At 32.1% G+C, this 12500-nt stretch overlaps 1 protein-coding gene across 1 annotated transcript in view; it reads right to left on the bottom strand.

Moving 5' to 3' along the window:
- LOC137639396 (uncharacterized) overlaps positions 1 to 12500 on the bottom strand; it is an 82249-nt gene that overhangs the window by 59303 nt on the left and 10446 nt on the right. The gene's annotated exons all lie outside the window — the stretch shown is intronic.

Genomic DNA, 12500 nt, shown 5'->3' with positions numbered 1-12500 from the left:
GATGGGGGGTTTGAGGAAGCCTATAGATTTACCTGCTGAGTCACCAGCAGCCATTGCCTGGCCCTCCCTTGTCCTAACTTGGGTGGAGAGGGGGCTTGGGAACTGATCATACGTATATAAGGCCAGTCAGAAGGGCATTGTTCTGCTAGTCAGTGCATTGTCAATGTCCCTTGCCTCTACCATTCATGAGCAGGCTTTAAGCCTTTAAAGTATGCCTGGTTAGTCAAAGTAATCTTTACCGAAAGACCTTTTGTCTTTGTAAGGTTTCAATTATAATATATATATATATATATATATATATATATATATATATATATATATATATATACATATATATACACATGTATATGTATACACATATACATATGCATGTATACATATACATATATACATATACACACACACACACACATATATATATATATATATATATATATATATACACACACACACGCTTTCCAGATGTCTTTTTTCTACCAAATTAGATAGTTGTTTGCGACCAAAGATGAAATTCCATGTAAATAGAAAATCATATATTATACAAGGAATGCCCGTTACAGGTTAAAAATGAGTCCAGGTCACTTTTCTGTAAAATGTAGCTTCTTTACGATTTTTTTTTTATCATCCAGAAGTTTTTCCCTGAATCTCTTACAAACATTAAACCAGTTTTACAACCTTTTGCTGCTTCTGGGCTTCATGCTTTCAGTTTGGCTTATCATTAGTGATTTTTCTTACGTACAAAGTATCACTTTTCGCCGCATTTTCAGTTTTTAAAGCAGTTATAATCAAGCAATCAATGGTAAATTAAATTATAATTTCTTTATTTAGAGTGTAAGGAAAAGTGATTATGTTAAGAAACTCTATAATCGATCGATTACATACTATGGCCCTAAGGCTAAATTAGAGAGAGAGAGAGAGAGAGAGAGAGAGAGAGAGAGAGAGAGAGAGAGAGAGAGAGAGAGAGAGAACGGTTGAGGGGGCATCTGGTCAATACTCCAGACATCCTATATCCCGAAGCGGTAATTTTTTCTCCCTACACGCAGTTCGGGAAAGGTAGCCATAGTGAGGCAATATAGATAACTAAGTGATCCGGTTTACCGTCCTCAATACACACGTCCTACAGTAAGAGGCTCTCCTTTCAGAACAGCTATCACCTCTACTTAGGTCGTCAGTCTTCACGCAGGGTTATTGTATCTGCTGTTGCTTTTCCTTTCTTTAATCACCATTGAAGAAGGTAATGCCCGGCCTACCACTCCCCTCCCCCCCCTTCACTAGTCTCTGTACCCGTTTGTTTGTTCGTTAGTAGATTATACGATGGGACTTCATAGGCTCCGAGACAGACTCTCACAATATATCGATGGAGGTAAAAATACTATTGTCAATGAAACCAAGTGGCACATTATAAAGTAGTAGTATACGCGACCCGTAAAAAATGAATGTTAATACTAGTGTACACAACCCGCCAAAAATGAAGGTTAAATGTTTACTGTAGATAGACATGCACACACGCAACCCCTCTCACCAAGGTATGATTACTCCTTCTCTCCCCTACCCGAGAGACGGGTATAACTGAGGGTGACCGGTAACACACACACACACACACACATATATATATATATATATATATATATATATATGATAAATTTTGCACATTTTTACGTGTTTTTCATATTCAAATAAGCCATATATATTTTGATACATTAATGTCTGGATTCTCTTAACGACCTCGGGATCAGAGCCCCAGGCGAAATCACACAAAGACAAGAGCTTGGCTCCGGCCGGGAATCGAACCCTGGTCGGCAAGCTTGTACAGACAGTGACTAACCCACTTGGCCACGAAGAATATATATGGCTTATTTGAATATATATATATATATATATATATATATATACACACACACTTGCTCTTTAATATTAAAATACAGGGGAGATTGGGATCTCATAAAAGGACTACAGTAAATGTAAGCTCCCGCAATTTGATATCGCTGTAATTTATTACAGACAAGAATAATAATTACCTGTCTGATTATAACTTAGGTGAAACGTCAAGGTTATAAAATTAGTTTTATAATTTTGACAATGATACCGGTAGCCAATGAATAAACATTTCTTATTTGAATATAAGAAAAAAAAAAAAAAAAAAAAACATTAATATCTTCTTACTTCCCTTTCACCAAAATTGTGGAATCAAGTCACGAGTTTGTACTTTTGTTACCTTTGCCAATGAAGTTCGAAGGAGGTTATGTTTTCGCCCATGTTTATGTGTGCGTTTGTTTGTGATCAGCTTCCTGGTTACAATTTTAGTCGTGGGGTATTGAAACTTGCAGGGATTAAATGTTATATAAAAAGTTTAGAATTATTTGTTTATGGAAGGTCACGGTCAAAGGTCAAGGACACGGTCAAGCAAAATGTCCAATTCACGTAACCAGCCATAAGTTTGGACATCGTTGTCACAGAGACTTCAAACTTGTTTCCCATTTGAGTGTATGAAACTCCACGACACTTAATACATGTTAAGGTCAAAGGTCAAGGTCAAGATCGAGCAAAAGGTAGAGAAATAAGCTGCCACGGCGGAGGTCTACGCTCTACTGGGTCCCTCTCTAGTTTCTTGTTTTAAAAGGAGGATAAAAGAATCGACTCTGCGAGTGATTAACTTTTGACGATTTGTCTTAAATACCATATTCACTTAATAGTTCCTCAATAATAAAATATTTGATGAAGAAGTGTTCAAAAGAAATTCTCATAACATGTAATATATGTTACTTATATTAATTATCTGATTTATATGAATCTAAATGATTGAGTCAAATCTTGACTTTATTCCGGCTTATATTTATCTCGTTTTTTTCATATAAATCACTTTATAATAGTAAATCATTTCATAAATAAAGTTTACATACATCATTTCATCAACACTGTGACCGAAATTTAGAGGAATGGTCGTGCTATTAGTAGCCAGAGTTCGTATAACATAATTGATATATTACTATCATATCAAACCATCAATAAATGTGTAAACTAAAGTTCGACCCAGTAACACTGATTCACTTTGAGAAGGTCCTCTTCCCGTGTATTTCAATCACATCTTTTTTCTTTCAAGGTGTATAATTACTTACTTGTTTTTGGGGTTTAAATCCAACCCTCCACTGAAGTCGAGTGAACTATTTCTCGGGCGGGAGATGTTAATAAGGCTGGTAATTAAGGAAAACTAGCCAATTTACTGGCTCGTTTAAATGTACGTTTGACGTTTTACAGATTAACGTACCAAAAATAAAAAATAAAAGTTTAAAATTTCCACTCGGTAATACTCGAACATTTTCTGTGACAATTTGGTGAAAATCCAAATACCGAAGTCGTACACAAACATACACACACACACACACACACACACACACACACATATATATATATATAATATATATATATATATATATATATATATATATATATATATATATATATATATATACATATATATATATACATCTCTATATCTATATATATACAATATATACATATATATACAGACATATATATAAATATATATATATACATCTCTAAATCTATACGTATATATATATATATATATATATATATATACAATATATACATATATATACATATACATACACACACACATATATATATATATATATATATATATATATATATATACTGTATATATATATATATATATATATATATAGAGAGAGAGAGAGAGAGAGAGAGAGAGAGAGAGAGAGAGAGAGAGAGAGAGAGAGAGTAGAACCATTATGCAAAAGTAATACTGAAAAGAAAAGTTTCGAATAAAAAAACAAAAAACAAATACGCTGAAAAAAGCGTACCCTAAAAAAAATTGTATATATGAAGAAAAGTAATTCTTCGAATCTTTCTGAGTCTTTCTCCGTTGTATGGGACACGTGATCACCCTCTCCAACAGATTTACAACAAAGATAAAGACCCCTCGTTGTCATAATAGCGGTTTACCTTAAACACCTATCTGGTGTTTTTACAACCTGTAGCTCGGATTTTATTTCGACACTTTTACTGGAAAGGCTGCGCGCAGTTTTTTTTTAAAGAGACTTCGTATTACTACTTTCGACGGATTTTAAAGTTTGTCCTAAATACTTCGTCTGTGAGTGTGCCACTCACAGGCTATAATATGTTCTTTAGTCTTATCTCTCTCTCTCTCTCTCTCTCTCTCTCTCTCTCTCTCTCTCTCTCTCTCTCTCTCTCTCTCTCTCTCTCTCTCTCTCTCTCTTTATACATATATATATATATATGTATATATTTTGCATATGAATGTGTGTATATATATATATATATATATATATATATATATATATATATATATATATATATATATATATACAGTATATATATATACATATATATATATATATATATATATATATATATATATATATATATATATATAATGGATGCTAATCATCATAATATCTTTCTCAAACAGAAACAAATTTCTGTCTCCTATTGGGTTTGGAAACTAGATCAAATCTTAGTATGGTATATATATATATATATATATATATATATATATATATATATATATATATATATACTGTATATATATACATATATATACATATATATGTGTGTATGTGCGTGTGCATATATATGTACATACATACACATTCATATACATGCATGAATTTATAAATACATATATACATATATACTAATATATATATATACATATATATACATATATACTGTATATATATATATATATATATAGAGAGAGAGAGAGAGAGAGAGAGAGAGAGAGAGAGAGAGAGAGAGAGAGAGAGAATGGTTTGTATACTCTGGGATAGATAGATATCATCATGAACTCAAATCCAGATATATGCATATGCACGAATAATAATATACTCCTAATGATTTGCCTATTTACGGCGACCCTGCCCAAGCACCAGCGCACACGACCCAAATTCCACGTATGCGCACAAAACAAGTCTAGCCGTTTGTCCAAAAAAAAATCCTCATACCAGAAGCATCATGTGCAATGATATAAGATTTCTAGGTGGTCTTGATTATGTATGACCATTTTAGGAACAAAGTATGAGAGCTCATATGCTTTCGCTTTCGGTTATCGAAGATATTATTACGATTGTGAATAATCTTTAAGAATTGTTGTTTTAAAAGCTAAGCATTAATAATAATGTCAAAAACTTTAGTTTACAAGGAGCAATATGGCCAATCGGACAAAATAGTCACACTTCTTATCCAGAGGTTGTGCAAGTGACTACTTATTTTTTAAAATGATAATGTTAATTAGCAGCATTTATTAGAAAACGAACAATGTAAAGTCTCTTGGCACACACACATAAATACACAAACACATATATATATAAATATATAAATATATATATATATATATATATATATATATATATATATATATATATATATATATTATACTTATCACTTACCATTAACGATGCCATTGTAATTAACATCACAATCACAGGAATTATCATTCTATTCATAATTACCATAATTATTTTATTATTAAATTAAAGCTTACAAATACTGTATATGGGAATCTTTAGTGCTGCAGCTCAATATAAAATTAAATATAAAAAGCGTATCTAAAAATAAACCCTCCATAGAATGAAATAAGAAAAAAAAAAAAACGAAAGAGGAGAGACAGAAAGTCTTCATCTGCTCCTCTTCTTCCTCCCATACACACGAAGCAATGATGACATCCTGGGTTAAATTGTCACTTTGCGGTTTCCTCTTTAACCACCAGTTAAAGACTGTGACGTGAGGTAGGGTGGGAAGAGGGGTCAATGAGTGACCTCACCCCAGGCGCAATCATGCAACTCCGAGGGAGAAATGACTGATATTATAAAGGCAGTCTTTATAATTCTACAGTTCAATGCATTGGAAAAACTTTTTTTCTCTCAGTAATATTTTCCTTATTTATATAAACTATTAGTTTTGCAAGTGTTAATAAGGTCCGTGCACTGAAAAATTATCTTTTCTTAGTAAATTTCATTTATATATTTGATGCCTTGACGTGTGGATGAACCAAGAAAAGCTATGAAGACAGTTATTTATATATATATATATATATATATATATATATATATATATATATATATATATATATATATATACATATACATATATATATAAAAACATATACACACACACACACACATATATATATATATATATATATATATATATATATATATATATATATGTATATATATATATATATATATATATATATATATATATATATATATATATATATAGACCTTGATATATGTAGTCTTTATGATGCTACAGTTCAATGCATTGAAAAAAAAAAACATTTTCTTTTAGTAATATTTTTCCTTATCGATAACACCTAATAGTTTTTGCAACTTTTCATAAGTTCAGTGCATTGAAAAATATTTTTTTTCATAGTAAATTTAATTTACAAATTTGCCTTGGTGTTTGGAATAAATTTATTGTGGATATTTGAATCATTTTGATGGACGGTACAAGAAAAGCTGTGTAGTCAGATTTGTGCGTGTGGGATATATGTATGTATGTAAGTATGTATGTACGTATGGTATGTAAGTACGTATTATGTTTGCATATATATATATATATATATATATATATATATATATATATATATACATACATATATATAAATATATATATATATATATATATATATATATATATATATATACATAAATTTATATACAAACACACAGACATATATATATATATATATATATATATATAGAGAGAGAGAGAGAGAGAGAGAGAGAGAGAGAGAGAGAGAGAGAGAGAGAGAGAGACCGCGCACAATTTCTCATTCTTTACTTGATAACAAAAAAAGAAAATAACTTTACAAGATTAAGTAATGCAGCTTTAGAAATTTTGTAATCAAAGCAGCATTATAATTTTGAAGACCTCTATAATAAGGCCTCTGCTTTCACGATTAAATTCGGATATTGTGCGATTAAAAACCAGTTATAATAATTGCCAAATATCAAAGGCTTCATAATAGGCTCAATTTTTTTTTAAATGGATTAAGCATCAAGTATAACAGTGTAAATTGGGTCATCATGTATTTGCCCTTTTAAAAATAATCAATTTTTTTATGATATAAAAATAATATTTATATGATGCTTAATTTTTTTAAAGTGTATTAAGCATCAGGTATAAGTGTAAATTGGGTCATCATATATTTGCCCTTTTAAAAAAATTCAAATCTTTTTTTATGATATAAAAATATTTATATGATGCTATGAAACAGGCTATCTTTCAAAACCACTTCACCTTACATAAAAAAGTTTTTGACTCCTGTTCATGGTTCAAAAATACCTGACCCAAACCTTTAAATATTTTGGCGAATGGTATTTATTCACCCCTGTCTACTTCTTAGTTTAATTATTTGTTTGTTTGTTAGCAGCTTTACACAAAAACTACTGTACCGATTTTGACCAAACTTGGTAGTCATTTTGGGCATAACCACAGGATGATTTTTATTTTATTTTTTTCGATATACTAACGCTACCAATATACATACATACATATACCAAGGCACTTACCCCAATTTTGGGGGGTAGCCGACATCAACAAATGAAACAAAACAAAAAGGGGACCTCTACTCTCTACGTTCCTCCAAGCCTCCAATATACATATTTCGAGTAATTGTTGTAAGTGAGCAGAGTATGACCAGACTCTTGCTGAATAACATTTCTAAAATTATATAAAAACACGGGTGAAAGCAGTCGGTGCTCTTATTATCATATACTGGTTGATTCTACCAATTCAATAGCAAGATGTCTTAATATCCAGAGGTTTTATAGGGTTGTTTGAATTTATTTACTAATGGTGATGCAATGATAACAGAAATTAGCCTATAAATCACACACACGCATAATATATATATATATATATATATATATATATATACATATATTTATATTTATATGTAAATAAATATACATACATATATATATATATATATATATATATATATATATATATATATGTCTGTGCTTTCCCTAGAAAACAAGCTCGTTGCATGTGAAGTTGACGTTATTCTCTTTACTTCAATTCCATTTCCTGAATGTAGATCTGAGATTGTTGAATTTCTTTATAGAAATCTAGCTAAAACTAGTGCAAGGTGCAAATTATGGGGAATGAAGTTGAACTCTAACAAAACCCAAAGTATGGCAATAAGTAGGTCGAGAATAGTGGCTCTTCGACATCCAGATCTCAGCGTTGATAATGTTTCTTTAACTATATACGACTCTTAAAATTTTAGCTGTGATTCTTGATAGCAAATTTACTTTTGAGAAACACATTCCGTCTGTTTTTTCTCCAAAAGAGCAAAAAAAATGGCTTAATGAGAAAGTCTTTGAAATTTTAATCGTTCATTACTCCTCTTGTGGCTTTTTTATTTACTAATTTTCTTTCCTCACTGGGTTATTTTTCCTTATTGGAGCCCTTGTGCTTATAGCATACTTCTTTTCCAAAGAGGGTTGTAGCTTAGCTAATAATAATGATAATAATAATAATAACAACAACAACAACAACAACAACAATAATAACAATAATAATAATAATAATAATAATAATAATGATAATAATAATAATAATAATACGGCTTTTGTTTTATACTTTCCATGACATTTATGTGACAATGGTGAAGGGGATGAGTAGCAACACTATGTGTATAAAGATGGAAAATGTTAAAACTTTCTATCTTTTCAAATTTTTTTTTTCAAATCCTTTTCAGACGATCATAAGAAAGACTCTCTTGCAATAGTTAAGTAATCGATAACAGGTTAGGGTTTTTTATTAAGTTTTTAGAAAATTGGCCATAACGGGCTTGCACTGGGGCCAGTAAGGACATTTGGTACAACCGGGGCAAGCCATGCAGTTGCACTGTGAGGATAATAGAGGTTGGACAGCAAGGTGGAAGACACGAAGCCGGGGTCGAGGTAAGTCAAGTGTTATGTCATGACGTGTCATTGGAATTACAATATCTATTATTATCATTATTACGACCGATATTGGCAAATATAATCATATTCATTAATATGGAAAGTTATCACTCATTCCCTTAAGAAATATTCAAAGAACTAAATACCATACTTGTAAAAAAACAAATAAAAGTGAATCGGGGTAGAACGGAGATGGAAATAACCGCTATACAATAAATGAAAAAAGTAAACTAAATAATAAACTTATACACATATAAACGCAGTTTACTCAGATTAATATAGATAATAGATTTTAAAGAGCCTACCAAATTATGGGAAAAAAGCATCCGATGTCTCTTAACCTCAAGCTCATTATGTTCTTAAACTGGCAGGAAGACGATTCCTAAGCTCGAGAGCAAAGTGAATAAAAGATCTTTGATACAGGGCAGTGAGACATCACGTCCCACTGAAGGGATGCAGACGCTTTAACTCTAAAGCTAATATGTATGTTGTAACTAGGGACAGTGACACTGGTAGAAGATCTCCCCTCCAACAAGAGGACATTTGATTATATACAGAAGACTGACTGTTCTTTTTAGTACCGGCATTTCTAAGTAGATTATTATTATCATTGAAGTAATTTTTGATGGCGTTACAAGAGAGAGAGAGAGAGAGAGAGAGAGAGAGAGAGAGAGAGAGAGAGAGAGAGAGAGAGAGAGAGAGAGAGAGAGAGAGAGAGGGGGGGGTTACTAACCCCATCTCCCCTTACCCCTCTCTCGAGATGTAGCAATAACATAATTACTAACAGTTATTAGAAAAACATACGGTCTCTGTTCTGTTTTAATTACATCCTTCATTTAACGATAAAAAAGCCCAGATTACACGTAATTCTTGAGGGAACACCAGAGTTTCCTCTTTTCATTCCATTATTTAGCAGGGCAAAATCTAACCGAGGCTCTTTGTATCAAGAGGCGTAGGTGGAGATGATGATGATGATGATGACCGTTCAGAAACTTGCAGGACGTATCCTTTAGAAGACATAAAGAAGTATCCTACAATAGCTTTCAGGACTTGACATTCAGAAGCCTCCAGGACGTTTCCTTCAAAATCCTTCAGTGCGTATCATCTATAAGCCTTCGGGACGTTTCCTTCAGAATCCTTCAGTACGTATCATCTATAAACTTTCAGGACGTTTCCCTCAAAAGCCTTCAGGACGTGTTATTCAGAAGTCTTCATGACTCATTCTTTAAAATTCTTCGAGGCGTATCCTTTAGGAGCCTTCAAAGCGTATTACTCGGAAGCCATCAGGACGTTTCCTTCAGAACCTTTAGTACATATCATCCATAAACCTTCAGGACCTAGAATTCAGAAGCCTTCAGGACGTATCACTTTAGAATCCTTAGGACATAACCTTCAGAAGCATTGAGAACATATCCTTCAGAAGCCTTATGAATATATCCTTAGATCCCCCTATGCTTCTGAGTACAGCAACTACGAATCCATCATAATTGGCAAGTACTGAGGGTAGTTTGTAGCGCTACGGCCAAGCGTCCTAATTTGCTTATTATCGCTCCGACTGTTATCTTGTATAGAATAAAAAAGTTTGGAAATGGTCTACGGATCTTAAATATGTTGTGTAAGGGGGGTCGGGGGGGGGGGCAGCCCCCCTGGGTAAGGATACGGCTTTTAGCATAAGTTAGGTGGGTTTTTTAAGTTGGCTTCTCCCGCCAAAATTGTTTTTAGAACGACGGCCACAGTTCAGAATATTCCCGTTTTCTACGGGATCTGGCCATCACCCTACAAAGGCTCCAGTACTGATAAATGTAATAACAGGACCCCAATCGGTAATGACCCATAAATCACAGCGGCCGGCGACCTTTCAAATATCTGCAGATGCGTCTACAATGCCGAATGACATAACACTACTTCCTTGGTTTGTAACACAGACGTTTGATACGTGAGAACATTCGCTCCAACTCGGCGCAGTTCGTGACTCTCATAAGAAGCACAAGTGTGGATCTTCCTCTTTACTTTTCATATCGTGAGGATTCGCCAGCGCGAATATATAGATCAATGTTGTAATTTGCATACGCCGACGTCGCGAAACCGCTTGTTATTTCGGCGACGTTGTGTGAAATGCTCAAGACTCGCGAAGTACTAGGTGATATAAGCAAAACGAAAGTGGTTTTGGAATTGGAATAGGATGACGTTACCAGACACGACGAACAACGCGTTAAATGTGTCACTTCTATAAAAAAAATAGGGATTAGACATTGTCATTTCTACATAAAAAGAGGGATTAGACATTATTTCTATAAAAAATTAGGGATTAGATGTTGTCATTTCTATAAAAAAAAAAGAATAGGCATTAGACGTTATCATTTCTATAAAAAAAAATAGGGATTAGATGTTGTCATTTCTATAAAAAAAAAATAGGGATTAGATGTTGTCATTTCTATAAAAAAAAAAAAGAATAGGCATTAGACGTTATCATTTCTATAAAAAAAAAATAGGGATTAGATGTTGTCATTTCTATAAAAAAAAAATAGGGATTAGATGTTGTCATTTCTATAAAAAAAAAAAGAATAGGCATTAGACGTTATCATTTCTATAAAAAAAAAAATAGGGATTAGATGTTGTCATTTCTATAAAAAAAAAATAGGGATTAGACGTCGTTTCTATAAAAAATGTGGATTAGACGTTGTCATTTCTATTAAAAATAGGGATTAGACGTTGTCGTTTCTATAAAAAATAGGGGTTGGATATTATCATTTCTATAATGAAATAGGGATTAGACATTGCCATTTCTATAGAAAAATAAGGATTAGACGTTATCATTTCTATAAAAAATAGGGATTAGGCGCTGTCGTTTCTATGAAAATTGGGGATTAGACATTATCATTTATATAAAAAATAGGAATTAGACGCTGTCGTTTCTATAAAACATGGGGATTAGACATTGTCATTTCTTTAAAAAAAATAGGGATTAGATGTTATTTCTACAAAAAAAAAAAAAAAATAGGGATTTGACATCATTTCTATAAAAAAAATTGGGATTTTACATAATTTCTATAAAAAAAAATAGGGATTAGATGTTATTTCTACAAAAAAAAAAGAGATTTGGCGTCATTTCTATACAAAATAGGGATTTTACATCATTTCTTTAAAAAAATAGAGATTATACATAACAAATAAGAATAAACTACAAAAACTTTAACGAAAATCATTTGGGAGTCTACTTTCTAGTGTCTCATTTCTTAACATGCCAACTAGGAGCGATAACTACCATTGTAGTCTAATGTTTCTCGGAATAAAGTGTTGTTACAGCGATTATGTGTAGCGTTTGAAGGTTCTCTAAGCTATTGTTCGCTCGTGGCACAGGGTCAATATGTGGGCTTTTTACATGCTAAGCCCTCCGAAAAGTCTTAAGAAAAACTCTCAAGGAATATTTACGTATGTATGGGAATGAACGGATATATGGTGTAGCCTACTTTGGCATACATAAGATTAGTTTTAGCAATTCTTTTTTTTTTT

The sequence above is a fragment of the Palaemon carinicauda genome, chromosome 4, assembly GCF_036898095.1.
Source record: "Palaemon carinicauda isolate YSFRI2023 chromosome 4, ASM3689809v2, whole genome shotgun sequence".
In the NCBI taxonomy this organism is placed as follows: Eukaryota; Metazoa; Arthropoda; class Malacostraca; order Decapoda; family Palaemonidae; genus Palaemon; species Palaemon carinicauda.
The sequence above is the reverse complement of the archived record's forward strand: the minus strand, read 5'-3'. Positions and strand labels throughout refer to the sequence as shown.